General features: G+C 39.1%; 1 long non-coding RNA gene across 1 annotated transcript; it reads right to left on the bottom strand.

The window, feature by feature from the left end:
• Positions 1 to 1,505: 1,505 nt before the first annotated feature.
• Positions 1,506 to 4,276, bottom strand: LOC136431329 (uncharacterized). The gene is made up of 2 exons (XR_010755028.1): positions 2,317 to 4,276; positions 1,506 to 2,144 (listed from the first exon to the last, which is right to left on the bottom strand). It is a non-coding gene; the product is annotated as an uncharacterized lncRNA (long non-coding RNA).
• Between the last annotated feature and the right edge of the window lie 9,721 nt (positions 4,277 to 13,997).

Genomic DNA, 13,997 nt, shown 5'->3' with positions numbered 1-13,997 from the left:
ATTACCCAAATCCACTATTCAGAAAGTGTTGTAAACATTTCTTTTATGTCCTTTAATAGGTTGTTCATAGTTCCACATACCTTTTACGCATACAACGTATGAGCCGATTTGGCCGACCCCCATTTTCCCACCTCTGCCTGGTTTTGCCTGGTTTTCTCGTGCAATGACTCTTAATGTATTAGCCTTTTGTGGGATACTATTAAAAACCCCGGAACCTAAATAATACGAAAACGAATCCCTATCAAATGACTTTCAAGAAGATTTGACGATCAAATTTCTAATTAAGATAGTATTTTGTTAACACTACCGCCACCCCACCCCAAACACACATGTGTACAATATGATAGGCCATGTTCTGACAACTACTGTTGAATGATCTTTAGAGATGCGTTGGTGTAGCAAATGTGAATGGAACAAGTCGGTGGTGGATGGTGAGTGTTTGAAGTGCGCCTACGAGACGGCCACGGGGCACCCGTTGGGACTCATGGTAGGTCTATTTCGACGGAGTCCTTATCACAAAATTGATACTTGTTCGAGAAGTAACACGTAAAATGTGTCATGTTAAGGTAAACTTGAACAATCTTTTTCTCATTCTCTTTTCACTTTTTCGCTGATTGTTATCCGTGCATTGCTTCAGCAATGTAAGAGGAATGTTTTGGCATGTTTAGGTATAAATGATTCCTATTCATTATCATAATCTATGCAAAATGAAAAAGATTAGAAGGGCCACGTTTTATATATAGCTATCCCTATTTAGAGGCCCACGCCAAATTTCACTGCACGAAATGGCCTCGTTTCCCGGCGTATACGTACCGGGATTTTTCTGTATTTTTGTCGGATACTGACGGATACTGACGGATACATGCGGATTCGTGTAAGGTATCCATCCGACTATTTCCGCACCGGTATATGGAATATTTCCTGAAGAATCCGAAAGTAAGGGATTTTCGACGAATACGGAGCCGTACACTGTACGGAAATGCCACCGATCCTGACGGATACGAACAGGAATTTTTCTGTATTTTTGGCGGATACTGACGGATACATGCGGATTCGTGTAACGTATCCGACTATTTCCGCACCGGTATATGGAATATTTCCTGAAGAATCCGAAAGTAAGGGATTTTCGACGAATACGGAGCCGTACACTGTACGGAAATGCCACCGATCCTGACGGATACGAACAGGAATTTTTCTGTATTTTTGGCGGATACTGACGGATACATACGGATTCGTGTAACGTATCCGACTATTTCCGCACCGGTATATGGAATATTTCCTGAAGAATCCGAAAGTAAGGGATTTTCGACGAATACGGAGCCGTACACTGTACGGAAATGCCACAGATCCTGACGGATGGGTACAGGGATTTTTCTGTATTTTGAAGAAAATGGTGAATACTGACGGATACAGGTGGACAAAACAACGAATCCGTAACGGATCCGACTAAGTGCTTCCATTCCTAGTTTAACTATACCCAAAACATCATTTTGAATGACAGGAAGTTTGGGAAAGCCTGTATGTAACATATGTATCATTTCATATCTCAACATAATGTATTTCTAAGTTCAAAAACTATCAAATACAATACAATACGGAAGTACTATGTGGCTAAATGATCCATTTCATTTGAGACAGGCTGAGGGACATCCACATACTCAAAGCACCACTGCATATGCAGGTTAATGTCGGTAAATTGGGGTTGTGCAAGCACATTGTTCTGAAAAATTATGAAATGTATTACAATTAACACCATCACAACATTGTGGTAATATTTACTACTGTATAGTGCCCTTGGACCAAAATCATCTACATGTTCTAAATATTCCACTAAAGTAATAAAAGCCTTATTTGTGGCCAGCTCTTCGTCTAAAAGCCATCAGATACAATTGTTTCAAATACAGAGGTTGAAAATAGAAAGTAACATCATACTGTCTGAAGAACTCCCATGATGACACGCCACATTTTAAACGTAAGTAGCATATGCCGTGGAACTGCATGTGTATAATCGTCCTCTCCCCATTCTCTGACTACATCTGAGTTCACTTCTTCCATGCACTCTTGGTAAGGGACAGGCAAGGCTGATTTCTTCTGTATCTGCATGTTGGACTCAGCTTGGAGTCCATCTTGTGATGAACCAGTTCCTATATGATAAAACCAAATGATGTATACATATCAATTCACGTATTTAAGGAACATGTCACATGATTTTGACATGGGCTTCGTTTCATCACAGCAGCTACAAAAAACACGGGACAATGGATATCCATCATGCCTCTCTCAGCTAACATTGAAGTGTACCGATGATGGACTTACCAAAGGAGCCTGAGGTACTCAGCAGCTGAGCATCTGACAGTTGATTGCTTTGTTCCCAGCCAAGGTCCTCACAATATGTGCTGCATTTGTGAAGGAAGTATCTGCCGATGCTGTACTGGATATATATATATATAAATGGAAACAATGACAAATATTAAACATATCACATACTCGCATGTGTAAAAAAATGAATCTGGGCATCGTTGAATTGACTACGTAAAACTTACATCTATAACTTGAATATGATATTGATCAAACATGCACAGCTATAACTGAATGAAATAATCACTGAGGCACACTACTGCCTCCTTATAAGTTCTAGTTCACTATCCACAAACTGTGGGATCTTTGTGGGACAAATACTTATGACATTTTCTTCCCTTCCATATCTTTAATTATCTTTCCCTCCACTGCTTGCTATTTTGTATCTGAAACGTTAACCAGACACACATGTCTGATGACCATTGGCAAGAATGAACAAATTGAAATTTTAAATTTCCTAGATCCTAACGCCGTAAAAGGGCAGGTCGGCTGGAGAATTCTTATGGTCATGCGAATGCGATGATATGTCAAGCCACAATAGGAGGATAACTGACGTCAAAACTAGTTAGAAACGGGAATTTTTCAATTTGTACTTACCAAAGGGCAGTCCCTCAAAATGATGAATCAACTCCCTACCAGCGTTTACAAGGGGGGAGGGGGGCGACGAATATTGCATGCACGAAGAAGACAACGTCGCAATTCCGTGCGTTTGAGTTTACACCGACTTCCCTTCGACCCTCAAGTCACTCAAAAATCACTGGTCGACCATGGTAGACTCTGGCGATGCCATGTTAAGCACAGAAGGTGATGAAACGCCGTTCTTGTCTGTGCTGTTAACCGAAAGAAAACCGTTAACGTTTGTCGCGCCCAGAAGTGTCTTGTGGGTAATTTGGATATCCGACACGAATCCGTGTTCCGTACACGTCAGGATCCGAGACAGCTCATGACTTCTAACATATTGGCAAATCTGAACTTCTAACATATTGGCAAATACATTAAAAAATGAAAGATCCGAGTAGATATTTTATCTGTACCCGAAACGTATCCAGACGTATACGGCATCAGAATTGCTGGATCTGAGGTGTTCCTGGTATTTGTCCGAATTTGCTCGGAAACGTTCCGTATCTGTACCCGAAACATATGAAGGATCCAGACGTATACGGCGCGGGAATTGTCGGATCTGAGGTGCATCGGATCCAATCGGAAACGTTCCGTATCTGCTATGATGCGCAATTCCGGATCTGTTGGATTCGTCAGGATCTGAGATCATGCCGCGTGCCGTGCAGTGTGTATTTGTTGGTCAGGATCCGAAGCAACTACCGACAAACAATCCGAACATCTCTGCCATATTGACAAATATCTAGAAACGAAGGATCCGCGCAAATATCCTCAGGTATCCGACGCGCATCACGGATCCAGACGTATACGGCGTCGGAATTGCCGGATCTGAGGTGTACCTGGTAATTGTCTGAATTTGCTCGGAAACGTTCCGTATCTGTACCCGAAACGTATGAAGGATCCAGACGTATACGGCGCCGTAATTGTCTGATCTGAGGTGCATCGGATCCAATCGGAAACGTTCCGTATCTGCTATGATGCGCAATTCCGGATCTGCTGGATTCGTCAGGAAATGAGATCATGCCGTGCCGTGTGTATTTATTCGTCAGGATCCGAAGCAACTACCGACATACAAACAATCCGAACATTCCAAATATCAAAAAACGAGGGATCCGCGCAAATATCTTCGGGTATCCGAGGCGCATCACGAATCCAGAAGAATACGGCGTCGGAATTGGTCGGATCTGCGGGCACTTCAGTATCCGAGCAGTGAACTGGGATTTTTCCGGATTCGCTCGGAAACGCCATGAGGCCCGATTCCGGATCCGTCGGATCCGTCAGGATACGTGGCCATTTCGTGCAGTGTTTCATGTTTCATAACTCCTTAACGGCTTACGCTAGAGCCACCAAATTTGGCGACTTTTCATAAGATGGCATTAACAAAGATTTCAAATTAATTAATAAAATCGTTTTTCGTGTTGCAATGGCAACGCATTTTTTACAGGCATATCTAACAAAAGCTGCTAATTTCAGTTCATACAATGACGTTTCCAGGCTTTGTTGGTTTATCACATTTATTTTTTTACATTGTTATCATCTTATGTAATCTAATGTAACATAATTGAACATTAATATCTTATGCTGAGTTGATGACGTCGTCGGTCAAAATCCAAGGTGGCGGATAGTATTACATAAAATAACCTCATAATGACGTCATATTACGTCCTAATGACACAAAATTCATAATGGCAATATAAATTAACATATGCATCATCCTCTGAAAATTTGGTAGTCATGCAACAAGTAGTTCAGGGGTTACAGAGGGCAGGTCTCAAAAACAGCACATTATTTTAGCTCAACATACTTTCCTCTATGATGTTAACAGTTTTTGTGCAAATCTACCTAGAAAATTAGGAGACATTAGAATATATATCTACTGACAAACATGTTCAAATGCCAGATCAAAATCAACGCTTTAGGTAAAAAAAATGACCCTCGTTCGGAGATTATAATTAGGTGCCCTTTAAGCAAGCTGTATGAAAATGAATTGTCAGACTGCTGGTGGAAATCTACATGTCTTGTAACGCTAGTTTCATTGTTTGAAATGCGTTTTCATGATTTTGGTATGGTAAGAAAATAACAAAATCAACCTGACGACAGTTTTGGTTTTGTCAAAAGGATATATTTAATGGCTGTTAGTAGTTAACACAGTCAAGCTCTTCATTTTTCATGTCAGGCAGTTGCAGAGTTTTTGGAATGGGCAGCAAAAAGGGGGGTGAAAAAAGAGGCTGCAAAGAAAGCAATGGAAGAGGTTGCGAAAGAGGCAACCAAAAAAGCGGTTAAACTGACGGCGCATCAAGGTATTGTGCACAACTCTCTTCACCTGACAAATCTATGTCTATATATGTGAGGTAAGTTAGAAATTGATGCGGCTGTACACACCACTTTGTAAACTTGATTCAAGTGATAAAGTGGGCAAAAAAATGATAATTAGAGTAAATAATAATAAAAAAGAGACATGCCTCCTTTGATGTTTTCACCAGTATTGGTAAATCATTGAGTGGTGAGCTTCTTCTTTCTCTTTTCTGCATGCAGGTAAACAAGTTAGAAAAGAAACTCGATACTCAAAGAAGAATTCCAATAAGATATCAGTAGTTGATAGTCATGCAAAGAAAAATCAATCCACTGTATTAACAAGTAATAGGTGTCATGGCATAATGTAACTGATGTGCATCTTGCCATATTCCGGTAGATCTATGCAAATTATTTTGTTAAGTTTATTTTGTTTCGATCTTGCAGCGTCCCTGAAGGCTGTCACGTCACCATGGCAGTTATCAACTATAATTGTGACTGAGTACACATCGTATCAACTTTTTAAGTTGGCTGGAGCATCTGAGAAGCAAGCCCACTAGTATGTAGACGTTTTAACAAGTCCAAGTCCAATAAAAGATTGCCATGTTTAAGTATTAGTCCAGAAAAACATTGGGAACGAAAGGAGAACGTCTGACAGGACCTTTTTTCATAGTCTTACTTTCAACTGCATTATGAGATAGTGATATGACAGCTGTTCTGGAGAGCTACATTAGGGGTTTTCAATCATAAGGGGTCACTTAATAATAGCAAACTAAATGTTAAGCCCCACTACGTAAGATTTGGTTAACACAGAGAGTAAATTTTCCTACCATTTCTTTACATTGTTAGTTGAATAAACATTGTAGAATTACATACCAGCATGCAGGAAGGAATGTTACAACATCGTTGCACCATATTAACCAGTTTAAAACTGTGGACTTTCAAAGGTACAAGGCCAGTTGGCAGTTGGGGCAGTGTGGCCACACATGGCTTATCAGCCCAACTCTCCAGTGGGGTGCCTGATTACAGTTCACCACAGTTTCTGCCAAAGCTCCTTACCAGAGTTCTAGCAGTTCTGAACGGAAAAATCAACTCTATCAGTTCCCTACAAACTTGGCTAAATTCATCATTATGTTTTATTCTCATTCAAAAAGATATGAGTGTCTCCGAAAAAGAAGATGTTCATAACATCAGCTGTTATCTAGATCCACTGAAGTGTCGCTAAGTAATATGGCAAACCAGGGTTCCTGCTAGTGTGCAGGAGGTTCTATGTTGAGGTGGTGTCACAGACTTTTGCAGCTTATTTTTATACAGTTTACAAACACCAGACATGCCAGAAATAGACGAATTAATGATGGAAATGTGCTGAAAAGTGGTTGTCCATGTCATTTGTATAAAGATTTGTTCACAAGAACATTTTCAATATTTGCGCCAAAAAGTTACATAGTGGGGCTTTAACTGTGTAATATTAGGTATGCACAGAAATTTTCCTAGATATTTGATTTGATTAACTTATGTTTATTGAGCTATCTATTTGGCTGTAACAAATGTACAGCCAGTGCTTCCCAACTAGCCGAAGGCTATTACAAAGGGTTGGTTATCCCGGGTTACTACCAAAACAGCCCTGATTGGTGAGGTTGTGGGAGATGTACAGTTGCACAAATTGCTTCATAGGGATAACCTTACCGCGGTGTCTGCCATTTTCTATTCAAGTTCGTCCTCTGCCATTGGATTCGGCACCGCCTTTGTTACAGGCTTGTGTGTTACAAGTAACCCTGTTGGAGCAGCAGCTGCAGGTGCTTCCTGGATCATTGGCCATACCGTCCCCAATCCAGTCAACATGGCTAGGTAGGTCTGGCACATAATATCTACTTTTTAAAACAATGGCAATGAAAAACATAATCAACTAGAGTTCCACGACCTCATACCTTCGCCTAATGATTTTAACCTTCATGACTGACGTTGTAGGCGTGTTCCTCATCAACTACAAATCCTACCAGTTGATCGTCTTCACCCAAATAACAGAAAGTGTCCGACGTATTACTTATTATGCAGATGTGGTCCTTATTAGCATAACTTGATTTAGCGATGTTCACATTCACATAACTTCCAAATGCCACAAGTGTGAAATTGCCGTCATTTGCCAGTATTGAATTATAGTAGTTTTTCATTAATTATGCAAATTTGACAAACATTTACATATTTCTATCTATCAACAATCCTCTCTTCCTCAGTTAAAAATGTCACATATTTCAAGAGTCACACCATTGAACACAGCGGGTTTTTACAGTTTTCTTGTTAATTATGCAATTTAGAATCTGATTTGCATAATTATTGTCTAATCATATAAATCATCACGTACAATGTAAGCTATCTACATACCAAACATATCCTAAACATCTATCAAGCCCACCTTGAGTTATTGTATTTTTCATTAATTATGCAAATGAGGGCTTCATTTGCATAGTTGATGTCTATCAATATTTCTCTCTTCCTTTGTTACATATGTCACATGTTTGAGAGTCCTATCATGGAATTTGGCGGATGTATAAACTTTCCTCATTAAGTGTGCAAATTTGATACTGATTTGAATAATAAGCATCTAATCATGTATATCACCATTCAAGCTATCAACTCACCAAAAATCATGACCATCCATCAAGCCCTTCTTGAGTTATTCCCTTTCAAAGTCTGAAGCAAAACCTGATCCTGCAGTTCCAAAAAAGCCGCTAGGGGGCCCAAACCTTTAACACTTACTCCCAGTCCAAAGTGCTATCTACCACTCAAAAATCAGTTCCTTAGCATGTCCAGGACACGAAATATCAAAACAGGAATTTCCGCTGAAGTATCATAACACGCCGCTAGGGGACTCTAAATCTAATCATTTTCAGGTCTCATCAAGACCTACCCACCTACCAAATATCAAGACATTCCATCCAGTCCATCTCGAGTTATGTTGTTTAATTACATACACACTTACACACACACACACACACACATGTACAAACGCTACCCTATGCATAACCTTTTCGGCGAAGGTAATGACTGATGCTGTGAAGTCCAGTCATGCAGATGTAACGTTATTTGTATTCAAATTGTGTGGATATTCATGCAAGTAAAGATGATGATTAAATGCTGGTAATGTTAGATACCATATTATATCTAGTACACTAGTTATCATGGTTGGTGTGATATTGAAATTATTACCGTTGTATGATTATCTTCTTCGTTCATCCAGCAATTAAGAATTTGTTACCTGGTATGATGAAGGCAGTTGGATGGCGCACATACTTTAAACAATCGAGTGATGGAGAGTTATGATCACACCCCAATCCGTATTTGCATAAGCATCCATAACTTGAAGTCAAGACATGCACACAGTTTGTCGATGTCTTGTATATTTGCCATAACAATACACTAGTAAGGATACTGTTCAATATCTTATACAAATATCTAGAAGATAAATTATGCATTTTACCTTCGCCAAGAAAGTTAAAGTTTCTGTACCGTTCGTCAGTTTGTCAGTGAACAGCATAACTCGAAAAGTTATCGAATGGATCCATATCAATATCTGTGACAGAAAATGAGTAGTGTAGGTTTGGGCCTGTAGTGGACAATTTTGTTTCAGACTATCTATGTATAGATAGCTTGTGTCATGAATGTAAATAAGAAACAGGCGAATATCGACTTCGTTTAAATAGTTGATGAGATAAAACTATAAACAAAACAAAAACGCGTGATTCTATAATTTCTTCATGCAGTGACGTCTGGGGGAAGTTGTTCTCTTGAAAATAAGAACCTTTTGGGACAACGGAGCTTCCAGTGATGATGCAGTGACGGAGAATGATATATGCATCAACATGTAGTGTAGCATCACATATTGTAATCAGAGTCCAAAAAGAGGGTATGCAGACTGCAGAGATTTCCTGGGTGTGCTGTTTTGGCTACCATTAGGCCACACCATCTTAATTTTATGGATGACATCCTCTGGAGTCCCCAAAACTAATGCGAGAGGGCGAAAAAAAAAATCTAGCAAAAAAAAAAAGATGATAAACCGGAGGACTACATAGCTGGTATTGCGAATTAAACCACAGAACACAGTGTAACAAACAAACTAGTCTTTATTTGTTGGAATTAGCTCATATCAAAGTGCTTTTACCATGGATGGTGCCTTGTTTAAAGACCCATATGTAACATTTGGCCGTTCAAAGAAAAAAAATCTGTTCGGCTGTGTACACAACATCACGCCTTCAGTCAGAGCAAAACATCAAACTCTGTAGGCAACCCAGCCAGAGATAATATCATTCAGTTTAATGCAGACATGTACAATGATAAGTATTGTCATATCATGAACAAAATACTACTTGGCTCATTAGGGGCGGCGCCCTCTTCAAATCGCTCCTAGTCACATACATAACAGTTGTGTTGGACAATGTGAGTGTATATAGTGTATTACGACAAGCCTGCTCAATGCTGCCCCTTTGCGGCAGTATGAGTCTACAAGTTTCGGAGCCTATTCGGAGGTGATTTTTTTTTTTTTGGAGAACAGGCAAAAATCAATGCGCGCGCGGATGTCATCCATAAAATTAAGTTGGTGTGGCCTTAGCAGAGGCTATGGCAGCAACATTTCTCACATCTGTACAGAAGCAGTTTTAGACTTGTTGCAACTCTGGTAGGCTTACTTTAATTTCTGCAACTGCTGTGAGGGAGCGTATTCTTTTTTAAATATAACATATCCTTATCTATAGCACAGCACAAGGGCATGTAGTTGCGACGTTACAATGGCAATCCCTGCCCATTGTAAGCCTCTAAGCAGCGGTCACAGTTGTACAAACGTTGTTCATCTGTGCAGTTACAGAATTGTCATCAACCAGTATGTAAGGTAGCGATTTGGAGTCTTGTCAGGAATGTCAATATGTGAGAATATTGCTGCCACGGGCTTCGTAGCTGTTATTTTTGCCGTAATTGGTTAGCTTATAAAATGGTTATGATTTTTATCAAATTGGAATGTTTGTGAGCGTATTTTCAAAAATGTTAATGGAAATTAAACAGTATACATTCTTTCTTTGTCTTTTTTTGAAGTACATGTAACAGTTAAAGAAAAGCTGGCCATTCCGTGTTTATATGGATTTCAATTCTGATGGTGTTATCAAATGGCCTTACATGAGCGCATATGAATTTGACATGGCTTTGAAATTGACTGAGTTTCTTCAAATCTGAATTTAAAATGACGAGACACTAACATTTAACAGTTATCAATGTTTATTCCAATGAGTCATGCAAGAAATTTGATTGTCAGATAGACCTTATCATTTTCGTATGCGTAGCCTATCGCAAAAAGTTCATGTCCTTAGTATATCAGAAATCATTTGGGAGTAGATGTGACAATAAAATGCATAGATTCTTAAAATCAATTAACGTGTTTGGAATCGTTCAACTGGTATGCATGTGCTGTCCTTATTCTATTTCTAATTGTATTAACTTTCTTTTGGACTCTTTTCCAAATATGCTTCCAAATGTAGCATATGTATCTTACTGAGAGAAAAGCAATTTCCATACATCCGATATGCTTATGATATATACTTTCAAGAAAGAAAGACCACATTCCCAAGGAAACAAATTACTAGTGCACTTGCCTTATGCACTTCATCTAAGAAAATAACTGATTTACTCAATTAAAAGCAATTATTTTCTTATAACTACCGGCAATAAGTAGATATCACGTTGTGTAAACACACGTTGAACTTTTGATCATTATGTACATTGTTTCATTACAATATGCACCAAAATTCGTATCTTCTTTTTTAAGAAAAAAAATATTAGGGGCAATACAATTTGATGATGTCATCATATGGTCCCAAAAATGACATTCATAATCATTTCATACCAAGCTATCAATATTCATTTCAACTGCAGTTTTTTTTCTTAATCTTTTAATGAGAAAACAATGGTAACTCAAAATGCAAATTTAGCCAGGGAGATAACCCTAAGCGAGCCTTCCAAAGGAGGCTGAGCTGTAGTAAATTTCCTTCGGGGCTTGTTAGACCTGATGCCGAAGAGATGGCCTAAGTGGGTCCTGGCCATGTTGCTCACACAGTGAATCATAGATGAGATATTTCGGGTAACATTTGTATCTTTTTATCTGTTGCTGTATGTAACGAATCATACCGACACTGGCACTCAAATTACCGTGGCGCAGACATATTTTTTCAAGCAGATGTATCGAGTATCCCTGAATAGATTCATCGGGTTTGTAAGTCACCGTGAACTGGATATCAAAGTTCTTTGTAAAAACGTTTGGGACCGCATTGTAAACACAGCCTGAACTACCTATCGGTATAGATGTATGGCAAATCACTGGTAACCTTTATTCGTATTCAGATCATAGAGAAGTACAGAAACAGATATTCGAATATGATGACCGTGTCAGTTCCTACACCTAAGTGAGGAGGGTTGACACGGTAGCCTTCGCGTGGATTTGCTTTAGGGTGGATGACAGGTTGCGAATCTGAGACCCACACACTTTGGGCATCCGTCTTCTCCAGCGGCATCAATTCGAGGGAGACGTGCTGGTTCTGGTTGGGATGCTTGCAGCGAGCTGCCGGGTGACTCTTACACTGGAGGTCCGCATTGATAACGCCAGCCCGCCTGGCGCTGCTCTCGTCCGCCAGTTGAAGACAACTGTCGTAGGAGACTTAATTGTCCCTCTAACTGACATATATGTATATATATGTAAATACTGTAAATGCAGAAATGTTCGCGGGGAATAAATTTCGCGGTAGGGACAAAATGGAGTGTTCGTGGTGGTTATGACTTCGCGTTTGAAACAATAGTAGTGCTACAGTCACACAATGGAGCGGCTTTTCTCTGTGTTTTTAAGTTCATGGTAAATTATTAAGAGTCCACAGCGAAAGCCGTGAACATAAAACCACCACGAACATTTCTGCATTTACAGTACCTTACGGTTGGGACCGCATTGTAAACGCCGCTCGAACATTGTGTCGAATATCATCTGAATATGCATGAACTGCTATGTATATACAATGTATGCTTAGATACCTTGCTTCGGTTTGCAGCGACACCTTGCGGAACAGAACCAGTCAGAATTGTCCCGAGGAGGTGGACAGACGGCCACCGATACGTCGGCGTAAACAAAGCGGTTTCTTATCCCATATCAAGTATCGTCTATATAGAGACCTTTGTTGACACAACAAAAGTACAAGGACATTCGTAAGGCCTTTTACAACTCTTAAACAGTTAGGTACACACGATTGAATACAATCATTCTAACATTGTTTATTTCATTCCTTTAGTATATCGATGTGATTTAACCAATGTATTTTCCTATTTATACACTGTAAGGATAGCCAACTCTTAGAATATAATTGAATTTATAAATAGCATAAACGTTTTAGATTCAAGCATGCTTGCGCTGGCTTCACAATCTGTGGTACTCTTCGGTAAATTAATTTTGAGAGCTAATACTATGCTATGGTTAATTCATACTGATAGAATTGAATCTATAAATAGCATAAAACGTTTTAGATTCAAGCATGTTTGCGCAGAAATCACACTCTGTGGTACTCTCTGGTAAATTAATTTTGAGAGCTAATACCATGCTATGGTTACTTCATACTAATATGACGTCAGTCGTGTAGTGTGTATTGCGAAACAGCGTATCATGTAACAATAGAGGCAACACACAACACAAAGGTACAACATAATAATAGAGCATCATATTTGAGCCTTTGCTTTGTCATTTTCACCTGATGCATATTACTATCAACAATAATCACGTATTAAACGTCACATGTGGAATGTTTTAATGCATTTCTATAATTCTGCGTTTAACATATTTCTCGACTCCAGCCAGTGTAGGAGTTCTTTTGTTACAAGTTTTCATAGTAAATATGTTTGTTTGTTTATGCTCCTGTGTTCTTGTTGTGTCTTTTTTTGGGAGAATAATTGAACTTATTCGTTTCGCGGACACCAAATTTAAATAACTGTGACATTTTCTCGAGTTACACGGTTTACAAAACCGCAAAGTCACCCACAAACAGAATCTAAAACGTTATAGGAGAAAAGGAAATACTCATAGTTAAATCATTCTAGATTTTGATGCCGTGTCTGTTTGCATTTTCCTTCCTACGATTTGTGAATCTGTGTTTCTTACACCATGTACCGAATATATTTCTGAGCCCTGGAACATAGGTAAACAAACAAGCCAAAATAGGATGTACATCACTAAGAGACGTATACGTAGATAATATGCTACAAAAGAACAACAACATCCACACGTTCTTATAGTAGGATCCGGATTTTGTCATTCATAACGTTATGTTACTAACAATTTAGTGAATTCACCTGTTTCGTCTAGTTTTACTAGCTCCCTAAACCAGTTGCACAACTTCCTTTATTGTCTTGTCCTTTATTTTGCCTTTGTTGCAACGTTATATAAAATAGGATCCGGTGTTTATTATTTATAACGTCATAATACTAACAAAGTAAATTTACCTGCCTCGGCTATTTCACTAGCTCACTAAAGCAGTTGCACAACTTTATTTATTGTCGTGTCCTTTATTTTTCCTTTGTTGCTTCGCCCACTTGTTCCTAACAAACTGCGAATAATCCTTAGCTATATAGAAACAGGGGCTTTAAAAAAGAAAGGCGTACGAAACAAAAGAAGCGGCCCGCTTGACATCTGCTTGGAATTCGAAAGATGTGCGAAA

The sequence above is a fragment of the Branchiostoma lanceolatum genome, chromosome 3, assembly GCF_035083965.1.
Source record: "Branchiostoma lanceolatum isolate klBraLanc5 chromosome 3, klBraLanc5.hap2, whole genome shotgun sequence".
Lineage (NCBI taxonomy): Eukaryota > Metazoa > Chordata > Leptocardii > Amphioxiformes > Branchiostomatidae > Branchiostoma > Branchiostoma lanceolatum.
Note: the sequence above shows the minus strand (reverse complement) of the source record. Positions and strands in the feature narration are given on the sequence as shown.